The 21,536-nt window shown below is 54.3% G+C and overlaps 1 protein-coding gene across 2 annotated transcripts in view; it reads right to left on the reverse strand.

The window, feature by feature from the left end:
* The window catches only part of KCNH1 (potassium voltage-gated channel subfamily H member 1), a 322,441-nt gene that overhangs the window by 5,227 nt on the left and 295,678 nt on the right, over nt 1–21,536 (reverse strand). The gene's annotated exons all lie outside the window — the stretch shown is intronic.

Consider the following 21,536-nt stretch of genomic DNA (forward strand, 5'->3'; position numbering starts at 1 on the left):
GACGTGGCATAGTAGGTAGTTTCCTGTTAGGAACTTGTACCCAAGACACCAGATCCCAGATCCATCGGATGCTCAGTAGGTACTTCCTGACGATGACAGTGCTCCAAGCAGAGGACTGACAGACAGCAACTCTGTCTCCTGAGTGTGACTCTGAGCACGAGTTACATATGACAGGGCTCTGCCTGGGCTGATGCCTGATGTGGGAAAGCCTTGTTGCTCCTGGCTTCTAGTGCGCATGGCAGGTGCCCTTGGATGCGTTTGACTCAAGGCACATCCACACCCGCGGGAAGCAGCCCGCGACAGGTCCTTGTCTTCATGACAATTGCTGGTGCCGAGCTCACTGGGGAGTCGAGGAGAGGCCTGTGGAAGGGAGCTCGGCAGCCCTTCCAGCAGAACCTTCTGGAGCCCCCGTGCCCTGTGCGGCAGCCTCAGACCCACCCTGAACGGGCTGCAGTGACCTGCCACAGGACCCCAGGTCTTGGGGAGGTGCCCGTGGTGGCATGCCAGCAGGAAGGGTCTGGGACCAGAGAGAGTTAAGTCCCAGCCCTGCCACTAGCTGTGTGACCTTCGACAGGCATCTCGACTTCTGAGTCTCAGTTTGCTCACTGAAAAGTGGGGAAAATCCCTACTTTACTGACTTGGTGTAAGATCAACACGAGATGCTTATATAAAAAGCACTGGCCCCACTGCAGATGCTTGAAATGAATCCTCCTGCCCCCGACTTAAAAAAAAAAAAAAAAAAAGAAAGAAAGAAAAAGAAAAAGAGGCTGTGAAACGGCTTTTTGATTTTGTACCTCTAGGTGTGGATGATACATAACTCACCTTACCTGCTCCAGGAAGCCCCAGCCCAGAGCCGGAGGGCTCCACTCAGGTTACCAGATATCACTGACACAGCAGTCATTTTTTAGTGCTAATAAATACAAAGGAACCCAAAAACCATTAAGTTGCTCGATACCAGCGATCAGTCAGCAAATCGCTGGCAGACTGGAGGCTCACGCCTGCCATCTGACTTGTTCATCAAAGCTCTTGTCACTGGATGACTTTATATTTGAGTCACACACAGGTGGGTGGGATGGGGCTGCCACCCCTTTGGCCACCTGGTAATACTTCCTGTCACATTGCTCGGGTCTCGGAGTCTCCACTGGGCAACGTTTCTCCCATCCCTGCCCTGCCCTGCCCTGCCCAGCTGTGATCTTATAACCCCACCAGCCCTGGTCCCCTTCAGTCACAGCCCTCCTGCTCCTGCAGTCCAGCCTGCAGACCAGCAGAGTCCCGGCCACTCTGAAGACAAATCCAGGTGAAGGATCACAGGGATGGAGGGAGGACGGTAAGTTGGATGATCAGGAAGGACCCTCTCAGCCTGTTCCCCCGTGCTCTCAGTGGGCACTCTTACCCTCTGTGCTCCCCTCCACTCACGTGGTTCTCTGTTCCGGGGAAGGTCCCTGCTCTCTACTGGGCATCCAGACACTCCTCACACCAGACCCCACTCAAACAGCACCTCCTCCAGAAAGACTTCCCTGATTCCATGGAGCTCTAAGGTATCCTCCCACCTTCCAGCTCTAGCGGCCCTTGCTCTTCTGCCCTAATTACACTCTAGATTGTATCCTTTTGCAGTTGAGACACCAACTATTTCCTTCCCTAGTCACATCCCACCTTAGAGGGGTGAAAGGGTGAAGTGCATAAGGAAGGAGTTTGAGACAAAGGGGAGAGATGAGAAAAAGAGGGAGGAAGGGAGAAAGGATGAATGAATAAGAATGTGCATGTAACCAGAAGGGAGGGTGGCTATTGGAGCTGATTGCTCTGTTTCCTGCACTTAATTCTGTGGGACATCTGATTCTTACCAGTTTCCCCACTGTTTAACTTGAGCTAGTTTGAGTGGGGTCTTGTTCTTTGTAAAGCAAAAATTCCCAGACAAGATACTAGTTGTTTATATCTTTTATCTTATTCCCTGTGAAAACTTCTTAAGGGTCTACCAGAATACTTTGCATGTCACATTGTAAATTTTTTAAAAAAATTATCTACTATAACAGAATAGGGATTGTCTGTTTTGTTCACTATTTCCAGCACTTGGAAAATGCCTGGTAACTAGAGGGGCCTTTGGAAATATTTGTGGAATGAATGAATGAGTAACAGATAAATAGGAGCTAGTGAGTCAATGGGAGAATGTCTTCTGCCTGGAAAGATGAAATCACAGAGATCATAATCAATGTTATAAAAGGGGGGGACTGGCTCAGGACACATGGTCTTCTTACCCTCAGCATCAAAGGTCAGGGGCAGTTCTTGAGACTGGAATGAGATATTTTAAGACTAAAGAAAGAAAGCACTTCTTCAAATATTGAAGCATGAACATAAAACTAATCCTAAGATGTTGTACAGGGGATCAAACCCGCAGGTTAATAAAGGTGGTCATGTGACGGGAAGTGGTAGGTCCTCCTAGAGGAGTTGGATATGCTCTTTGACCAAATGCCCTGTGGGTCAGAATCCTGGACTGGGGGCCAGGGCTCGGCCTGGCCCTGCAGCATATTTTGATGCTGCAGCCGCGTCATTAATGGGTGCAGCTCAGCACTCATGGGCTCGGGCTCTCCGATCAGTGCTGACTCTTCAGAGTCCTCTTGGGTTTTTCCAAAGTGTCACCCTAGTGCTGTCCTCAGTCATCCTGGGTACCAGAGGCAGCTCCCCCTGAACATCACTGGCTCATCCAATGGGGAGATGAACCAGAAAAGAGCATCTGCCCTCCAGAAGTGCCTGAGCCCTCCTTTGAAAATCAGAGAGTAACACCAGCATCCTCCAAGGACACAGAACCGATGTGGTCAGACGGTTTCACTGATCTGGGGTCTAGGGCTCTGCTGTTAACTTCAACCACTTTTTTGTAAAAGTCAGTCATGGACTCTTTGTCTCAGAGGCAACCACAATCAGGCTGTTGGCCAAGTACTGTAGATCCAAGTGAGCAGGGGTGGCCGCATGACTCATGACAATGAGGTCTGTGTTGCCAGCACCAGCCACGGCAGCTCTCATCTGCTCAGAAAGGCTCCACAGCTCCACGGCAGTGGGGTGCCCTAGGAATCCTGGGCAACACCCAAGCCCATAACCCAGGATGTGCTCTGCTCTGAACAGGCTCTAGCTGGAGGCCTGGGGAAGTCTATCCAGCTTTTTCAACTGTTCCATGACATTTTAATGGTGCTATACAGATGAAAAGTTTCCAAATGAAATGAATTTGAGCTACCTGGCAACATTAAATGTGTTGCTTTACTGCTGGACTTCTCAGAGCCTTAACGTTAGGGCTCAAAGGCTAATGAGCCTTATGAATATCTAAGACAATATCATACACCACATATCTTAAACCCTTTCCCCCAGACCCTGTCTTTGCAAAGGGTAGTATTTCCCAGAATCCCCTCTGACAAACACTGAAATTACATCCATGTGGGGAGATGAGGCACCTTCTGTATTTGTGTGTAGCCCTAACAGATGGGAATGCCATTTCCTGGCCCATGTTTTGGCTAAATGGTGCCTATATCTCGACCCCTACTGTGGAGCCCCCAGACTTTGGGGTTTGGAGTCTCCGTGGCAGATGCACTGTCCCCTAGTGGATGGACTGGATCAATCGATACTCTATGGCATGACTGATGAAGCCATCGAGTTAACTCTCCTGCCCATCCGTGCCTCTATATGCTTTGTCCATACTGAGCAATTTTAGGTCCTGAAAAAGCTCCCTTCAATCCCATCTCCCTCTTCACTCCTTCAACCTGACTCCTAGGCGACCTGCAGGCTTCAGCCACCTACTCCAACAAGCTTCCCTGACCCTCCCCCACCCCTAGGTTCATGGGGCAGCCACATGTATACTTCCATTATGGTGTTTTACTTATTTGTCTTTTCCTTTAGGCATAGGTCTTTATAGGTGAGCATCATGCTTTATTACATTTTTTTCCACCTTCAGTATCATGCTTGGCATATATAGTACTCAGTCGATTGTCAATGAAAATGTCAGTGAATAAATGATGGCTAACCCCATTTGTGAGGCACATGTTAGGGTGAAAGAAGTGATGTGTATGCCCCTCCTGCACACACACGTGCACAAACACGTCTATTTCTGATGTCTGTGGTCTATGGGGAGAAAGAAAAAGAAGGAGTACAGGTAGACTTCTCAATGAGCAACACATATGCTCCTGAGGAGTAACGTATAGATAAAATCCCAAGGGACTTCCATTTCCATTCATCTGTATTTCAGACTGGCCTAACACTGATTCCATCATCCCTGCCTGACCAATTTTTAGTTTTCCAATCTCTTACATGAGCTCAGAGACCTGATATTTAGAAGTAGCCCTGAGATGAAGGTTTTTGTAGAGTACAACCGCTCTTGAATTTTTCTTTTGTATGAACTTGAGTCTTCCTGTGGAGGGCAATCAATGTCTTGGGAAGAGCCTGTGGGACTAAGGACGGGAGCACTCATTTCAGTTCTGCTGCCCGGCAAGGCTGGGCCCTGAGCAAGCTGCCCTCACACCTGCCCTCACCAGCTGGACAGCCCCCTCCCTGAGCTCCCATCATCGCAGTGCCAGGTTTTCTTCTTTTGTTTTACTGTTTTATGTATTGGGCTTCGTTCTGGGCGAGGATTTCACTCTGGGCAAGCATTCCATGGCCCAAAAAGTCATTTGAAAACCACTAGATGAGATCCTCTCTAAAGTCTCTTTGAGAATGATTAATGATTATAATAGTACAGTACTTTTTACTGTGCTTTATAGCTTATTCCACATACTCAAGTGCATTATCTCATTTAAGCCAAGATTCCAGGGAGGTGTGCAGGGGTCTCCTCCACAGTATGACAGTTAAGGAGACTGGAGCTTAGCTGGTGCAGTGACCTGCTGCAGGTCACACAGCTAGGCAGAAAGAGGACTTCAGGGTGTTGACCAGTACTCTTGCCTTGACATCACCTTTCTTGACATTGGCCTTCTGTAGACAGGGGCCACATCAACAGACAGGTACCAGGGTCTATCTGGAGAGGTTGTCACCAGAAGCCTTCTTATCATCCACCAGGAAGGCCATGGAGACAGGCTGACGCAGATCCTAGTACCAGGGATGGGATAAGTCTGAGTCCTTCCTGGCCAACCAGGGTCCTGCCAGCCCACAGTGGGGCCTGATGTGTTGGGCATGCGAGACCCACACAAAATGCTAAACAGCTCATGACTTTCTGGAACAGGGGAGACAGAGGACGCCTCAGGGCAGAGGTGGCCGCTGCACCTCACTCATCCATCTCTGCATCCCTCCGAGGGCTCACCAAGTAATGGCCTGAACCTGGGAGGACGTTAATGAATGGTTGTTAAGCTGAAATGAATTGATGTGCGGCTCCTAGAGCTGCAGGGCTTTCTGAGAAGCTATTTTGGAATTTATTTGAGAAAGTGATCCCCCTGAGATCTGAGGTGAGTCAGGACAGCTGGCCACCTCTTCCGGGTTGCCGTCAAAGGGAGCCCAGCCCCTCCCAAGCCCACCCAAATAAGGCAAGGGGAGCAGGAGTCCCCTCAGGGTCACTGAGCAAGAAGGTCCCAGCAGCACACGGTGGGGATGGGCTGCCTGGAGTCCTGACAGCACAGAAAATAGGAGCCAGTGATTAAAAGAGCTTAGAGGGAAGAGTAAAAACGTATATGCAATGTCAATTCTCAGCGACATTATGAATAAATGAACAGAGGTGAAGGTATGAATCAGGAAACTATAGATAAACTAAAAGGGATTTATTTTGGTTTTTATTGGACTGGAACACGCAGAGAGCAGTAGAAAGAACACAGGCTTGGAGTGGCCCCAACTCTGCCTCTGACTGGCCACTGCGTGACCTTGGGCAAATTGTGCTCCGCCTTGGCTGGACCAGAGCAACAGTTCTCAAACCTGGCTGCACTTCAAAACCACCTGGAGAGGTTGTCAGCCACTGAGTGAGATGTTCCGGCGGCGAGGTCAGGAACTGGCCTTCGTAACAAGCTCCCAGGTGATTCTGATGCAGGCAGCCTGACCCAGATCTGCTGACCGTGGTCTCGGACCCTTAGACTGATGACTGGTGTGGTCGCTGCTACTCCGCTGTCCTTGAGTGTGAGTGTGTCCACACACCGCCCAGCCCCCTCCTCCAGAAGCTCTGCATAGAACAGAGATTGACACACTGGGCCATCAAAGAAACTGAAAACTCGGGAAAACAAACTGGAGAGGGACTGATACAATAAGGCAGCTGGGTGGGTTTTGGTTTTTGAAAAGGCCACTACTTAACCTCTCAGAGCAGCCATGTCTGTTGATGATGGAATCAAATGCTACCTTTTTCTCTCAATAGCATTGTGGACATGCGGACTACCCAGACCATGGGAGGCCTGAGCCTGGGGGAGGAGAAAGGGGTCCCAGAAGGACCGAGGCCAGCCCAGGACAGCAATCGCTCCTTGAGCTAAGACCATGTGCTGCCAGTGTCAAAAGCTAGAAGGGAATAAGGCATGATCCTTCCCTCCAGAGAGATAGACTGGCAAACCTCAGCTTAAGTTCAAGGCTGCAAGTGGGCCCAGGGTGGGCGGGAGTTGGTGGAGTCGGCATGGAGTGGTAGGCGGTGAGAGCACGGGCGTTGGAAACCAGACACATGTGTTCCCCAAGCTTCAGTTCTCTCGCCTGTAAAAGCAGGTAATGCTACTGATTTCATTAGGCTATGCAGAGGGTTAACCTGGATAACATCAGGGAAGCTTTATGAAGAGAGCTTCACGTTTAATAGTTGCTGAGTAAATGTATTATGTATCATTCTTTGAGGGGTGACTTTTGAGATGATTCCAGAAGGATGCGCTGGAACTCGTCGGGGAGATAAGGCGAAGGTGCTCATGCAGGGAACAACACACGTAATGACACCAAGGCAGAAATGCCACCTGACAGAGAAGAGCGTCTCGGTGGCAGCAGTCCCACTGGTGGTGGGGGACACTGATGGAGAGAGACTCCCAGATGTGCCAGGCCCTGCTGTTCAATGAGGGACGTGTGCTGCCTCACGCCCTCCTGACAGCAGTCTCCGCAGGTGGACACAGTCCCTGTCCTCATCTTTCAAGTGACGAGACTAAAGGGCACAAAGAAGGTGGGGCCAATACTCAAACCCCGGCCACCAGCGTTCCCGCCCTTGCCCATGTTCTGAAGCCATTCTGCCAGGGAAAGTGCCTTGGTTTTAGGGAAAAGGACAATTTTCTCTCAGCATATGTCAATAACCTCCAACCGTGCCCGTCACCCCTCTCTGCTAGTTTCTCTCACTCCATGTCCAGCAGCAACTTCGGTAAGAATTCAGGGACAGAAACGTGAAGCCCAGAGAAGATGGCCGAGGGGAGGAGAGAGGCCAAGAAGCAGAGACTCCCAGGTCATTTAAGGGGGGACCGACTCACGGGGTACAGTAGGCTGTGTGGCCCTTTAATTAGTCAGGATAGGGGAAAGACTTCAGATGAGGTCCAGCCTTGAGTGGTCAAGCAAGCAAGGGGCTGTAGAGCATGTGAGCTGAGTGTGTTGGTTACTGGAAAACTCTGGCCTCCCTTGAGAGTGATGAGGTTGCCCTTAGGACACGGCCCTGGGCAGGAGAGGCAGGTACACGGAGGTCTGAGTGGGCTTTATCCAGGAGGAATCTAGAGGCTAGAGATGCTCCGCTCTCAGGTGACCTGGCTCAGCGGCTCTCAGAGTGCTGCTCACAGGCTGGTCCCTCCCACCACGCAACATCTGCCTTTTCTTCTAGCATTACGAAGATGATCTGGTCAGACCCCTCAGTGACATCCCACGAGCACTGGCTCCATCTTATTCCCTCTCGTAAGCGCCCCCAGGGAAAGCAGGCAGATTGGCAAGGTCTTCCTTTGACAGACTAGCCTGGGGCCTGAAAGACTCCTACAGGTGCATCTGTTTCTCTGTCTTTAAGGAAGATCAAACTGGAGAGGGATGAGAATCCTTCCTTCTCCACACCACCCAGGGAAGGGGACACATCCTTTGTTTGCTGCTCGGGGGAGAGATGGCACCTTTGCGTGGGAGCCGCTGGCCTCTGGCATTTCACTAGGGCCATGTTTGTCCCTCTCCTCCTTGCCCTGTCTCCCTCTGTGTAATAGAGTGAACTGACACCAAAAGACATGTCCACCTGGATCCTCATGTGGGACCTCATTTGGAATAAGGGTCTCTGCAGATCTAATAAGGCAAGGATCTTGAGATGAGATTATTCTGCAGTAGGGTGGGCCCTCAATCCAGTGACGAGTGTCCTTATAGAGGCAGAAAAGAGAAGACACAGCCAGAAGCCGAGGAGTGCTGAGAAGGCGGGCAGCAACAGATGCAGGACAGAGGCAGGGAACAGCCACACTCTCAAAGACTCGAGACGGAGCAGAGCCTACAGACACCTTGACTTCTCGCCTCCAGAATGGTGAGAGAATAAATTAGTGTTGTCTTACGCTGCCCAGCGTACAGTCATCTGTTACAGCAGCCACAGGAGACGGGGACTCGGTTGCCTTTACTGCGCCTTCTTCCCATCCCCTGAGTGTGGTCCTCCCAAAGCCCTGCCCTTTGCTGTGTCCTCACAGGGGCCTGGGCCTGCTACAGAGCTCACCTGCTTCACGCAGCTGAGGTGCCAACAAGAACTGGTGACAGTGCCCACCCTGCTCGGTGCTGGCATAGACCCCAAAGACATTTCTTGATCTTTCTAAGTCTCAGTTGTCTCACCTGTAAAATTCCTACCTTCAGCCTTGCTGTACTGATGTAATGAAATGACATTTGTGAGAAGCCCCTCCCTCCCTTCGCAGTTACTGTAGCTCCGGCAATATAACCTGAAGCTTCCCGCACCGAGCATGGCGGCATCCACCTCCCTGTCCTAGCCAGCTCAGTCCCTCCTCCCACCCAGGCCTCTGCAGTCAGGCGGGAGGGAGCGGGGCCAAATGGAGAACTGCCGACCCCTCTTCACCGGAGATGCTCAGGGGCTGAGACACGTGGACCGGTGTTGAGCCCTAATCTACCCTGAATAACGCCTCCCTCCCGTGTGTGGAAGTGCAAATCTTGACTTCCAAAATCATGGGAAGTAACCCCGTGCTGTCTCATTATTCCAGGGGAGAGGCTCAGCACGAGGAAGGTGACCCATGGCATGTGGAAATCAAACCCACCGAATACTTCTCTTACAGGGCATCTGGCTCACTCCCCTCCCCGCCTTCAGCTGGATATCCCTGCGCCATTCTGCTCACTGCCGCTTTGCAGAGTCGGGACTAAGTTTTCCCCACCTTGGGCCTAGTCTTCTGAACATTCCTTTTGCCTTCTGGCCTGAGATGGAGGGAAATGGGAAAGAGCGAAAAGAGTTGTCTTGGGGAGCCCATGGGAGGAGGGAGCCGGGGTGGCACTGAAGGGTCCACATCTCACGGCCACCGCCTCCCCTCTGAGCCACTCGCCAGCGCTTCTCTCCCTCCCGTCCTCACCCGAGCCTTCCGCCTAGCACCGGCGAGCACCAACCAACCACGTGACAAAGGACCGGGCATCGGGCCAAGCACTTTGTCCTCACGGGTTGCTCCCTCCTCACGACCACTCCGTGACACAGAGTCGTTCACCCGGGTCAGCCTTCCCCTGGAGTCCTCTGGATCAGTGTCTCCGCAGCTTTGCTTCTTGCCACCAAAAGAAGAGATACCTCAAGAACGATTTACCCATCCCCAGCACCTTCTGGTTGGCTCCATTCTCTTCATTTTTTTCTGGGTTAAGGAATCTCTTACAAAGCATATACTTACATAATTAAAACGCCACTCTTAAAAAAATAGCTGTTTTCTATAAAAAACAGACACACAGCTGAGATTTCCAACCACTTGGACGTCACTAGAGAGTTGGCGCTGATGTCACTGCCGTGACCCTTCGTGACCCGTGCCCCCCTGTCTGAGGCACGTGGCTGGGCGGCTGTGACTCCCGCAGCTGTCCGATCACACCACCCCGTGCACCAAGCACCCGAGCAAACGACTCTTCGGTTCGTGCAACGGCCTGGTTCTGGAAAATGATGGTCATAACCACTCAGCTGCCACAGGATCTGCCGGGTCTGCACTCCTGGAGAAAGTTTTCACCGTCATCACCCTCACCTCGACACCCGACACTTGCTCAGAACCGGTCTGTACCAGCTGTACCAAGAGCCTCGCACCCACAGCGTGGGTAGAGGTGGGACCGGAATCTCTGGGGCTGGGAGAAGCCCAGAGTGAGGCCGCATCTCTCTGATGTGCGAAGCTCCTGCGCCTTCTCACAAGCTGTCTGCACAGTGGCCCCGTATCACACGAGTGGGCTCATCTAGAGAGCCAGTCCTTCTTGTCCTCGTCCCTGTGGGGCTGTTTCAGTTTTAGGGGCAGTGTAGGGAGGAACTGGGAACTGGGTTAGGCGGAGGCCTGCATCCCCCGCAGGGCTGGTGGTGCAGAGGCACAGGTGGGTGGGGGAGCAGGAGGACTGGTCCGGAGACGGGCTCCTCGAGGCTAAGGGCTCTGTCGTGACAAGGGGGAGGCTCACTGGCTGCTACTGTGGGGCCTCAGTCTCCTCTCCTGGAGAGCACGTGTGAGGGGTGCCCTGGAGGGGTCTCTTCATTCTCACACGCCATTCTTTGCCCATACTCCCCTCCTCAAGAGATGAGAGTGGGGTGTCTGACACGGTAGATTCACTGACTTTCTAGAACAGGGCCCAGGTCTCATTGTCCCTGCTAACGCCTGGACACTGGGCCCCAGCTCCAGAGTCACCCCTGGCCCCTGGATGCAGGAGGGGCCCGTTGGTGTGAGCAGCCTCGGGCTCCTTTCTCAGGGAGATACGAGCTGTGGCACAGAAGGCAGACCCAAGCAGCCGTCTCTGCAAAGACCGTCAGGAGGAGAGACAGTCAGAGCTTTGGTCTGCCTTCCGTTCCATCACAGAACCTGTTTCAGCACTGTACCTGGCGTCTTCCCCCAGTCACAACGAGCTGAGTGACGAGCCAGTCACCTTTGCCGCTCTCAGCCTTGCTTTCCCCATCCGGGAGCTGGGGATGCTCGAGCCGGCTGTGCTCTCCGGCAGTGCTGGTGCGGGGCAGGGTGCTGTGACCTCCCAGCAAGGAGGCGTCGCTCAGCTGCCCCAGGGGCCAGGAGAGTCTTTCCACCCACACGGAGCACGCAGGGCAGCAGGGTCTGAGGATGACTGTGGTGGCGGGGTGGGGAGCAACTGAAGGGACGGAGGCCAGGTAGAAGGGTGTGAGGGTAGCTGGTGACAAACACGGAGGAGGTGACCCAAGGAAGCAGAGGAGTGGACAGATGGAACTCAACTCGGATGGGGCCTGCTTCTGGATGTGCCCACCAGGTCAGGGTGTGAGAGGAGCAAGCACGATCAGAAAACCCTGACCCTCGCCCTGGGGCCGACCTGCGTGGGGTCCCCCAGCAGCATTTGCAGCATGCGGGCATCTCGGGGAGCACACGCTGCCAGTCCCGAGGGGCTCCGGCCCCTGGCATGTCTCCTAGTCCAGGGAGCCGGATGGAGCCATCTGTGAGCCTTGAGGCTCCCCTTAGCCCTTCCACAGGCGGTTTTGGTAGCCTGCCCACCCATCCCTCCACTCCCGGGGAGCCCACTCTGGTCCTCGGCCTGGGGGAAGGGGCACAGTAGCCTCATTCTTAGGAGAAATCATTAGAGCAGAAGGCATCTCAGGGAGACCCATCCTAAATGGCACCTCTTGGAGACTGGAGGGCTCTTCCCACTTCCCATGGACAGCTCCACCCTGGGGCTCTCGGCCGAAGTGATGAATGGCTCTGTGTCTGCCAGCCAGTTAAGGGTGGAAGCCCGGAGCCACCTGCCTCCCCACCCCCGGCAGTGGTGGGCTGCAGGGAGAGGGACAGATCACCTGGGGAGCTTTCCGTGCCTCCTCAAGACTGCCACACAGGCAGCTGTGTCACACTCGTATTAGAGGACAGGCGTGCGCACACGCTCAGGAGATGAGACGCCAGCAGCCTGCACAGACATGAGGGCGACTCGGAATGGCCACTGGCCATCCACCTGGGCCCTTGGTGTTAGTTGCTGACGTCCCTGTCCCCAGGGGCCCAGCCCTTTTCCAAGCTCCCAAAGCACCTAGCAGGCTTACGCTGTGTTTGGGTTTTGCTCTGGGCACCTGCGATGGTCAGTGCATTTACCTGTCTGTACGTGTGCTCTGGTTATCGCCTCACGCCCATTGTCCTTGCTGTCCCCGTTACAATACAAGTGTCCTTGCTGGCCCAAGCCCCGCCTTGTTCATTGCGGTGGCCCCAAAGCTAGAACAATGTGTGGCACACAGTGGGCACTCGATGACTGGTGACTGAGCGACTGACCTGGGAAAATCAAGGACCTTCTCTGGTCTTTGGTTTTGTCTCTGTAACTGGGGAACCGTACTCTTCACTACAGTCTCTAGAGCAACATCAGGAGGATGCAGCGAGACAGTGCACTCTGGCGGAGGGGGTGGGTTGCACTCACTCGTCATTTATATCCTTATTGCCAACCAGCACCAAATTCACCCTCTGCACTCTGCATGGAGCTGCCGATGCCTCCCAGACCCCTGGCCGGCTGGTTCCGGTCGGATGCTGCCAGCAGCAGGCCCCAGCAGGGCTGAGGCGGGAAGAGGGGAGGAGAGGCTTCTCTCTGCTCTCAGCCCCGTATTTATGGTGCCGGCAGCGGCGGTCAGTGTTAGCCCTGCCCTCCAGTAGCTTTTTTGGCTGCACCCTGCTCAAACCTTGCCATGGTCCCCCGAGGCCTGGGAGTAGCCCAGTGCTGCCCGGGCCCACTCCCTCCTCACCCCTGAGCACCCGAGTTCAGCTCCGTCCCATAGCTCCGGGGCCATGTTCTGGTATCTCCTCCTCAGATGTCCTGGCACAGTGAGCTGCATGGGACAGCCCTTCCAGACGCTGGGCCCCTCCTCGGGCCTCCTAGGACTGATGGAAATGCCAGTCTGTTGTGCTGCCATCCCAGAGAGCAGCTGCTTCTTTTAGTTATGATTCTTGAGCATCCTCAACTTCTTGTCTCTCTTTCAGCCTTCTAATTCCCTAATTTAATTCCCCTCTTAAAAAATCAGTGTGGCCCTGGCTGGTGTGGCCCAGTGGATTGAGCGCCAGACTGTGAAGCAAAGGGTTGCTGGTTCGATCCCCAGTCAGGACACATGTCTGGGTTGTAGGCCAGGTCCCCAGCAGGGGGCATGTGGAGAAGCAACCACACATTGATGTTTCTCTCTCTTTCTCCCTCCCTTCCCTTCTGTCTAAAAATAAATAAATAAAATGTTTTTAAAAATTGGTGTGGCTTCAATTTCTGGTTTCCTAACTGGTCCTTTGCTGATGGGGGGAGACTTGAGGGGAGAAAGTCAGGTTGAAACCTAGCAACGCATGAGAAGGAGAAGAACTTGACCCCTGACCTGGGGACCCACAGTCCCCCATTGTATTCCTTCACCACAGGCTGCCTACGGAGGCTGGGGCTGGAGCCCTGGCCAACGTTACCTGGTCTGTGTCATTAGCACCTTACTCTCTGTCTCTAGGGCCTGTGAGGGCTACAGTCCAGGCCTTGGCTTTCTCTTGGTTCTCTTGGCTACAAGGACGGGGTTGGGGAGGGACGGTCCCCTTCTTTCCTCCTCTCTGCTCAGTCTATTCCCATCACTTAGAGGATCCGTTGTTCCTAAAGCTTTGGGAGAACAGTGCCCTCAGACGCCTGTGCAGGGGAGAGGGAGGCAGATTTTGAGCCCAGTCTGTCTTAGAAATCCTCAGTTTTGGGATGAATCATGGCCCAGCTGTGGCCTTGGATGGAGTAGTGCGCTTCACAGCCAGCTACTGGGCCAAACCCAATGCTAGGTAGGCATTTACTTGCCTTAATGCTCAACCACAAGCACACGGAAGAGTTACTCTTCTTTCAAAGGTGAGGGACTCAGGCTGAGGGAGCCTAAGTCCTTTGCTGACAGTTTATTCAGTTGGTCTACAGAACTGGGTCCAGAGCCCAAGCCAGTGCACAGCTCAGCTCTGCCATCAGGGCTGGGACCCCGAGGGATTCCAGAGCAAGGGGCTTTGTAAGGGCAGGGGTTCACGCGTCTGCTCTGCTTGCGAAGCTGCCCTGGGCAGGTCTCCAGGACCCTGGAGAGAGCCCAGCACCTGGGGGCTGTCAGGAGGGCTCTCCCGGTAGACCGAACACCACAAACCCAGGCAGGTCTCCTGCTTGTAGGGCGCTTTGAGCTTGGCCTGGGCTAAGCACTGAACACCTCTGAGGACTAAGGAGATAACGAGAAATTACGACCAGCTAATTACCCAGACCCAGCGCTGCCTCCTGCACTGGGACTGAGCTCCAGGCCTGGGGGCTAGGAAGCCATTTCTGCCCTCGGGAGTGTTCATCCCTCTCTGCGGGACCCCTGTAAGGTTCTTTTGCCAAATGCAGGCATGGGATGTATTTATTCCAATTGCAGATGACTCCCCATTCTTAGGCAGCAAGCACAATACTTTGTCTTGCAAATGGCACACTCATGCAAAACCCCATGCCGCGCCAGCCACTGCCACGGGGTGGGGGTGGGTAATGTGCCTCCTTCCAGCCCATGGTCTGTGCTGGGCTCTGGGACCAGCTCCTCGTAAAGGGGGTCTGGCCTTGCATCTACCAAAGGCCATCTTTCCCAAGGGCCTTCCTCTGGCCCCCGTCAGCCACACCCCCATACGAGGTGAGCCTGTTTGTGGTAGAGTAACCCACATCAATGCATCTGGGAAGGTGACATTTTAATTTTCAGGAAGCAGCTGATGCAGAATTAGGGGACTTGTGGTGCATATCAAGTGGCCGCATCCCTTCCACCTCCTTTATCTGTATTTTTTTTTCACACGATATCACTGCAAGCACACGGCAGAGGGATAGACAGACAGACAGACAGATGGCAGAAGATGGTCCTGAACCCGGTACCAATGGGGGAGGCTGGTGCACAGGGCTGCAGAATCTGGCCTTCACTTTTCCCCCATTCCTCTGACGCCACTAGAAACAAGCCCCGAGTTGGCCCGGAAGCTGAACACCTGCACAGTTCGTCCCCCGATCCCACGCCGGCGCTCAGCCTGCGCACTTCAGGCAGGGAGGCTGCAGTGCTCTTGGCTGGCCTGGGGGAGCGGAGGCAGGGGGAGCATGGGCGCTGCAACCCGGCCCCACGGCCAGTTCTCACCACTGAAGGCGGGCACCTCCCACAGCTTGTCCTGTGGGAAGTCCCTGGGGATAAGAAAGGGGGCAGGAGGCTGGCAGACTCAGGAGAAGTGGGCCAGGAGGATGCCTGCTCCAGCTCTGGGAACCAGCATCCGAGAGGGACAGGGGGACGGACAGAGCAGAACGAGATGGAGAGAGAAGCAGAAGAGAAAGGCAGGACGCCCTTGCAGAGAGTCTCACAGGGAGGCTGGGAGAAGAAATAGCAAGAGCAAGGGTGGAGAAGAGAGGGCACAGAGGCATCAAAACAGCAGAGAAATGAGCACTCGGGTACCTAAGCCAGGGAGGGGAGAAGCGGGGCCACGCCCACAGGAAGGAGCCCAGAACCACCTGACAATGACGGTGGTGGACAGGGGCTGTGCTCTCCCTGTGGGTCAGGTGTCCTGAGGTACGGTAAACACTTTTCACATACATTATTTCATGCATCCGAACAACCCTGTGGGGTACCGCTGTTGTCCCATTGCACGGATGAGGAAGCTGAGGCCGAGAGAGCCTACACTGTGAATGAGGGGCCGATGAGCTCAAGGTCGTCCGACACCGCAGCCTGTGGGTGGTAGCACCTGACTGCCTTCCAGCCAGCAGCCCCTCCAGATGCCACGGGCAGCTGCTCCTTCCTCCTTCCTCCTTGATTGTCACCAGGAGTAGAAAACAGGGACTCCACACCTTTCCCTGAAAATGGGACTCGTCTCCTTCTCCCACTCTCACGTCCCACTTTGCTGTGTAACAGACCCATGCGACATAAGCTTCTGACCCCGGGTCAGATCTCTACCCGAGCCCTCTGACATGATTCTGGAACCTTCTCCTTCTCAAAGTTGGCCTCTGTTTGTGCCCTTCTTGCACTTGCTATAAAGAGAACCATGCGTGCTGTGGGGCGGGCACATGGATTGAGTGAGACCTCGGGTAGATAACGCGTGTGGCACCCCTGGATGCTCAGTAAAGGTCGTTTCTGCCCCCCTCCTACCCTGGATTGAAGGTGTTGCCTTTCTCATCCTGCAAATGTGGCCCTCACCTGTCACCGATTCAGTGGGAGGGGCAGTCCTGCCATCGGGGGCCCAGAGCTGTGTCTGGTCAGACCGGGCACGGTGTGGACGTGTCCTGGCACAGACCTGGATTGGCAGAGGAGTGCCTTCGCAATGTGAGTACAGGGATGGCCAAGACAGAGCCCCACTCTGCGGAGGAGAAGCTTCCATAAGCCATCCTTGGGGGCAGAAGTGGAACCCTTCAGGCCAGGCATAGTGTAGGGCACATAGCCGGTGCTCATTAAACACCTGATTTTGAAATATAACGGTCCATTCTTAGACTAAACCTGTCACCTCAGGCTTGTGTTCTTAGTTTCTCATTTTGCTCTGAAGGCCCAGCCCCAAAGCAAGAGGGCATGGGCCAGCAGCTAAAATGAATGAGAAGAATCCAGGGGCTGGGCATGGGGGGTGGTGTTCAGAAACGGTGCTCCGGAACTGAGGGGCAGAGTGCGCCCCGTGAGCGGGCAGCCCCGAGGAGAGATGAGGCCCTTCACTCCGGGACTGCCAATCACGCCAGCTGTCGGCACAAGGAAGCAACCACCCCCGGGTGGGGAGAGGTGCCCCGGGCCAGAGCAGACACCACAATGCAATCTCCCTGGATCAAGGGTGGGGGAAGCGTCTGGTGCCAATTGAGAACTTGCCCCAAAGGCAAGGGCCCTTCCTGCCCCCTGCTCTGAGGTCCAAAGGAAGGGCGGGGCCGAGGAGCAGCACAATGCTGACGTCTCAATAGGAGGGTTGACTTCCTGGCCATCTCATAGTTTAGGTTATCATCCTCATTTCTAGTAACAATCGCCAAGCCTCCGAGATCAGAGGCCTCGGGCGGCGGCACGGCCTTTCCGCAGACTCACTCCCATCTCCCCTCCTTCGGTTCCGGTGGCCGGGGTTCCCCTGATAACAAAGGCAGCGAGCCCGGGGAGAGATGCTAGAATCAGAGGATCTTCAAGGGGTCACTAGTCCAGTCCCGCGTCTTCTAAACCATTTGAGGCAAGCGACCGTGACCCCTGGCATTGACGATATGACAACTGACGTTTGTTCCCTGTGTGTGGTGACAGAGAGCTGGCGCACACACTGTCTCCTTGGCACCGCAGTGGCCCCGCAGCACACGCGGGGCAGGTGGTCTTGCTTTGTGTGGATGAGGAGACGGTCTGGGGAAGGCGAGGTCCCTGGCCCTTCCAGCCCCAGGTTCTATTTTCTTAATTAAATACAGAAGGTCCATTCTGTATGTCATCGTACGTAATGGTCAACTTTATATACGCACACAGTTTTGTCTGCTTTTATTTAAATCCAATCCCACTTGCTTTTGCTTCATAGACATGGAGAGCAGCTGGTCACTACCCTTTCCTCTTACACATACTTTGCAAAGCCAAGGGCAGCAAATGGAAGCTTTCTCTTTCTGAGGCTGCAACTCAAGCTCTCCTCCCCACCCCAGTCAGCGGGGGTCTCGGGGGTGAGAAGTAGGTTGGGAGGGGCTTGGCCTGAATTTCCCCAAGCTGGAATGAGGGGATTCAGAATGCGGGCGGGGTGGGGGGGAGCACGCATGCTTGGAAGATGGGAATTCGACTCATCTGCATTGAGAATGTTGGAGAGAGCCTCAGACCTCATCAGTTCCTCCTCCCTGTTCCCCCCGCGCCTCTCTGACAGGCCACGGGTGAAAACCCCTTCCACCTTCTGAGAAGCACCTGAGATAGCCAGGACCCACCAGCCTCACCCCACCAGCCTCACCAGGGGAAAGGAACTGCCGGCTCAGGCCCTTGGTTAAAACACCCTTTCTTCTCAGTTGTCAGACCTGACTCTCCGAGGAGCTGACGGGGCTGGCAGAGAAGAATTACAGGCTTCTCAAGTCTCTCTCCCCTGGGGTTTCACCTTCACCTGGAGGAATGCATGGAGGTCTTGGGCCAGACAGGGAAAACGAGCTTCCTGAGCTGTGTGATCTTGGACTAAGCAAGCGACATCCATCAGAGCGACAGTCGGGGGCAGCTGGGAGCTGGAGAGCCGACGCATGCGCCCACCTCGGCCGGGGGTGTTCCTGGGGACCCTGGCCCAGGCGCAGACCCTGTTTGACTGCAATTTCCATAGCAAAAAAAAAAAAAAAGCTAAAACCACTTGATCTGACTGCTCTGAAGATATGAGAAGAGCCGAGAAGACAGGTCTAGCAGTCTCAACTCTGAAACCTCTTGGGCCCTCCTCTCCCCGGTCACCCTCCCCCGGGGAGCCCCTTGCCTGTAGTTCTGCGTCAGGGTCCCGGTCTCGGCCCACACTCTCTCCCTTCATGATTAGCGCCCCCTCTGTCCCTCCTTACCTCCTCCCTTCCAGGTCATACTGCCTCTCCCCCCAGTGTCTGGGCCTCCCAATTCCAATTCCAGCCTGTTCCTACGCCATGCTGCCCCTAAACAGCCGTCCCCCAACCATAATCAGCAGTAACATTACTGAACACTTACTAGCAGCCGGGTGATGTGCATATAGTATTATATTCAATCCTTATGATAACCCTGCAGAAGGACCTATCAGTAGTCTCATTTGACAGATGAACAAACTGAGGCTTGGAAGGTTAAGTGGTACAACTGAGATTCAGATCTAGAGAGTCGGACTCCAGATTCTGTCTTTTGCTAATTAATTCAACCCCTCACTGTCACTATTTTCATTCGTCTTGAAATCGCTCCCCTCCCACGCAGCTTTCGGCAGCCAGCAGGAGGCGGGAAGTGCCCCTCCCAGACTCACTCAGCCTGCCCTGCTGCAGGGGCCCAGACCCCAGCGCTCGCTGCTGAGGCTGAGTTGAAAGCACCCCCGGAGGTCACACGGTCACCCCGTCCCCACCCGCAGTCATTGCCTTGTCCAGGGAATGCAAATAACTTTTAGGTTTTGCAGCAGCAAAATCAGAGTAGAAAGTAAAGTGTATCAAAAAATAAGCAAAGCATTCGAAAGTCAAATAAAAACGACCTTTGTTTTAGCCACTCCTTGGGATTACGTGAGCCGTGGCTGGCGACCCGGGGTGAGGGTGGTAGATGCCTAATGATCTAACTAGAACCACAAACAGTTGACCTCACAGATCGCTTTGTTCGACTCTGTGTTACAGATGAGGAAACCGAGGCCCACGAGGGGTAGGGGTGTCCTTCACGTACCACAGCCAGAAAGGGGCAGCCTGCACGGGGAGCCTGCCGGCTCTGCTATGTCCCAGACCCCGGCTCTCATCAAGCAGTTGAAAGGCAAGAAAGCCCAAGTACGATTCTTGCTAAGCAGAGCGGCTAATTCTCACCACCTGACCCAGGGAGTTGCTGTGACTTCCACTTCGCAGACGAGAAAACTGAGGCTCCAGGCCACACCAGTGAGAAAAGAGCCGCAGCACCAGGAGGTCCCTGGTTGTTACTTTCCACTTTCTCCCTCTCGCCTCACCTTGGACAAACCTGTACTGAACCCACGTTACGTCGGCCCCTCACCCGAGGCTGGGTGTGAGGGGGAGAGCACAGTCCCTGCTGCCTGGGGATTCGTGGTGGAGCAAACAGCAGGGGTTGGGGGTGGGGTCCGTGTGTGCAGGGGCAGGTCACACAGGCACTGGGGCCAGCTCTCCGCATGTATGAATGCTTGGCTGATATCTGCAAAAGGAGTCCCACAGACGTGGGCAAGGGCAGCCACGCCCAGAAGGGGCGCAGGAGTGCCAGGTAGTCAGTGCCTGGGCAGGCCCCCACCCCAGCTCTGAAGGGAGGGGTCGGTCCCCGTGCTTCCAGCACCCAGCAGTACAGACCTCTGCTGGCCACACGGAGGGTCTGCCTGTAATGAGGTAGGTGCGCGTTTAACTGGCGTGGCCCAGACTCTGCCCCCTGAGAGAGCTGTTCGCATTAGGATCTGTTCAAGCACAGGGACGCACACGCCCTTACTGGCAGTACAACCCGCACCCCGCTCTGCGTGCGGCACTCCCCTCGCCGATCTTCCCACGGTCAGTGAGGTGGTTGCTCTGTCCGTGCTCCAGCAGCAGAGCTTAGGTGTGAGTGCTCAGCCGGGAAGCCCGCGGGCCGCGCGGGAAGAAAGCTTACATTCTTCACCACGACGCTGTTTAACGCCCCAGTCCGGGGGCAGACGGTGGGCTCCAGAGGTGGCCGGTCTGCGAGAGCATCTTCCGCACAGCCTCTGTGTGCCCGCAAAGATGAAACTCCGGCAGCCGGCCATTCCCTCCCCTTTGCAGCCTAGAAAAGGCCTCTCTGGTCTGACGGAGAGAACAAACCATAGGGCCTTGCTGTGCTCCCTCCAAACGTCAAATGAATCTATTCAGATGAACGATTTTCACAGGCCTGCCACCCTCTCTGCAGGTGTGTGATTCAGGTACACATCGAGATGACACGACGATGCAAATCTGGACCCAACAGCTTGTAGCACAGACGCATAAGCGCAGCGTCCGTGGAGGAGCATGCACGTTTGCGACAGCCCCTCTGCCTTGCTCTGCAGGCGGAGTGCCCATGCCTCATGCCTGCCCTCCTCCCCCAACCCAGAGCCCTTCATGCTGCCTTCACACTCGACTGCTCCCCTTTCCCCTGTGCCCATTTCCACTGGTTCAAATCCTCCTTCAGCAAAGGCCTAAGGATGCCGCTTCTTCCAGGAAGCCTCCCTTGAGCCTCCCAGCCAGAGGTGCTCAATCCTTTTCTGAACATAGTAGGATCGCCATTCTGCTCTAACAATGAACAACGCTTTCTGCCCCAATTAGTCTTTAATGCAGATATCGGAGCTCACCCAGTAATTCACCAGCTGATGAATTCAAGTTCTAGGTGCTCATTGGACTCATCTCCTAAACCCCACCTCGCTCTGTGGCCACGACCCTCTACAGCCATCTCACAAATGCAGGGGCAGGGGTCTAAGAGAGTAAGAAATCACTATGGGCTGCGTTGTGTCCTCAAAAATCCACCTGTTGAAATCGCAACCCCTAGTGTTTCAGAATGGGACTTATTTGGAAACAGACTAGTGGTAGATGCAATTAGTTATGATGAAATCATACTGGAGTAGAGTGGGCCCCTCATCCAACGTGGCCTTATAAAAGGGGAAGTTTGGCCACAGACATGGGCATGCACACGGGGATAGCACCATGTGAGGGTGGAAGCAGAGATAAGGCTGATAAAGCAGACACCAAGGAACACCAAAGAATCCCCCAGACCACCAGAAGCTGGGAGGTGCGGGAGAGGCCTGGAACACAGTCTCTTTCGCAGCCCTCAGAACGTACCAACCATGCTGACACTTTAACCCTGAATTTCCAGCCCCTGGGACTGTGAAGCAATACATTTCTGTAATTTAAGTAACTCTGTGCTACTTTGTTGTAGCAGCCCTAGCAAATTAATACAGAGACTTAAGGGAGACTACTTGGTAGTCTGATGGCAATGTCATGAGGCTAAGTTA

This window comes from Phyllostomus discolor, chromosome 14, assembly GCF_004126475.2.
Source record: "Phyllostomus discolor isolate MPI-MPIP mPhyDis1 chromosome 14, mPhyDis1.pri.v3, whole genome shotgun sequence".
Lineage (NCBI taxonomy): Eukaryota > Metazoa > Chordata > Mammalia > Chiroptera > Phyllostomidae > Phyllostomus > Phyllostomus discolor.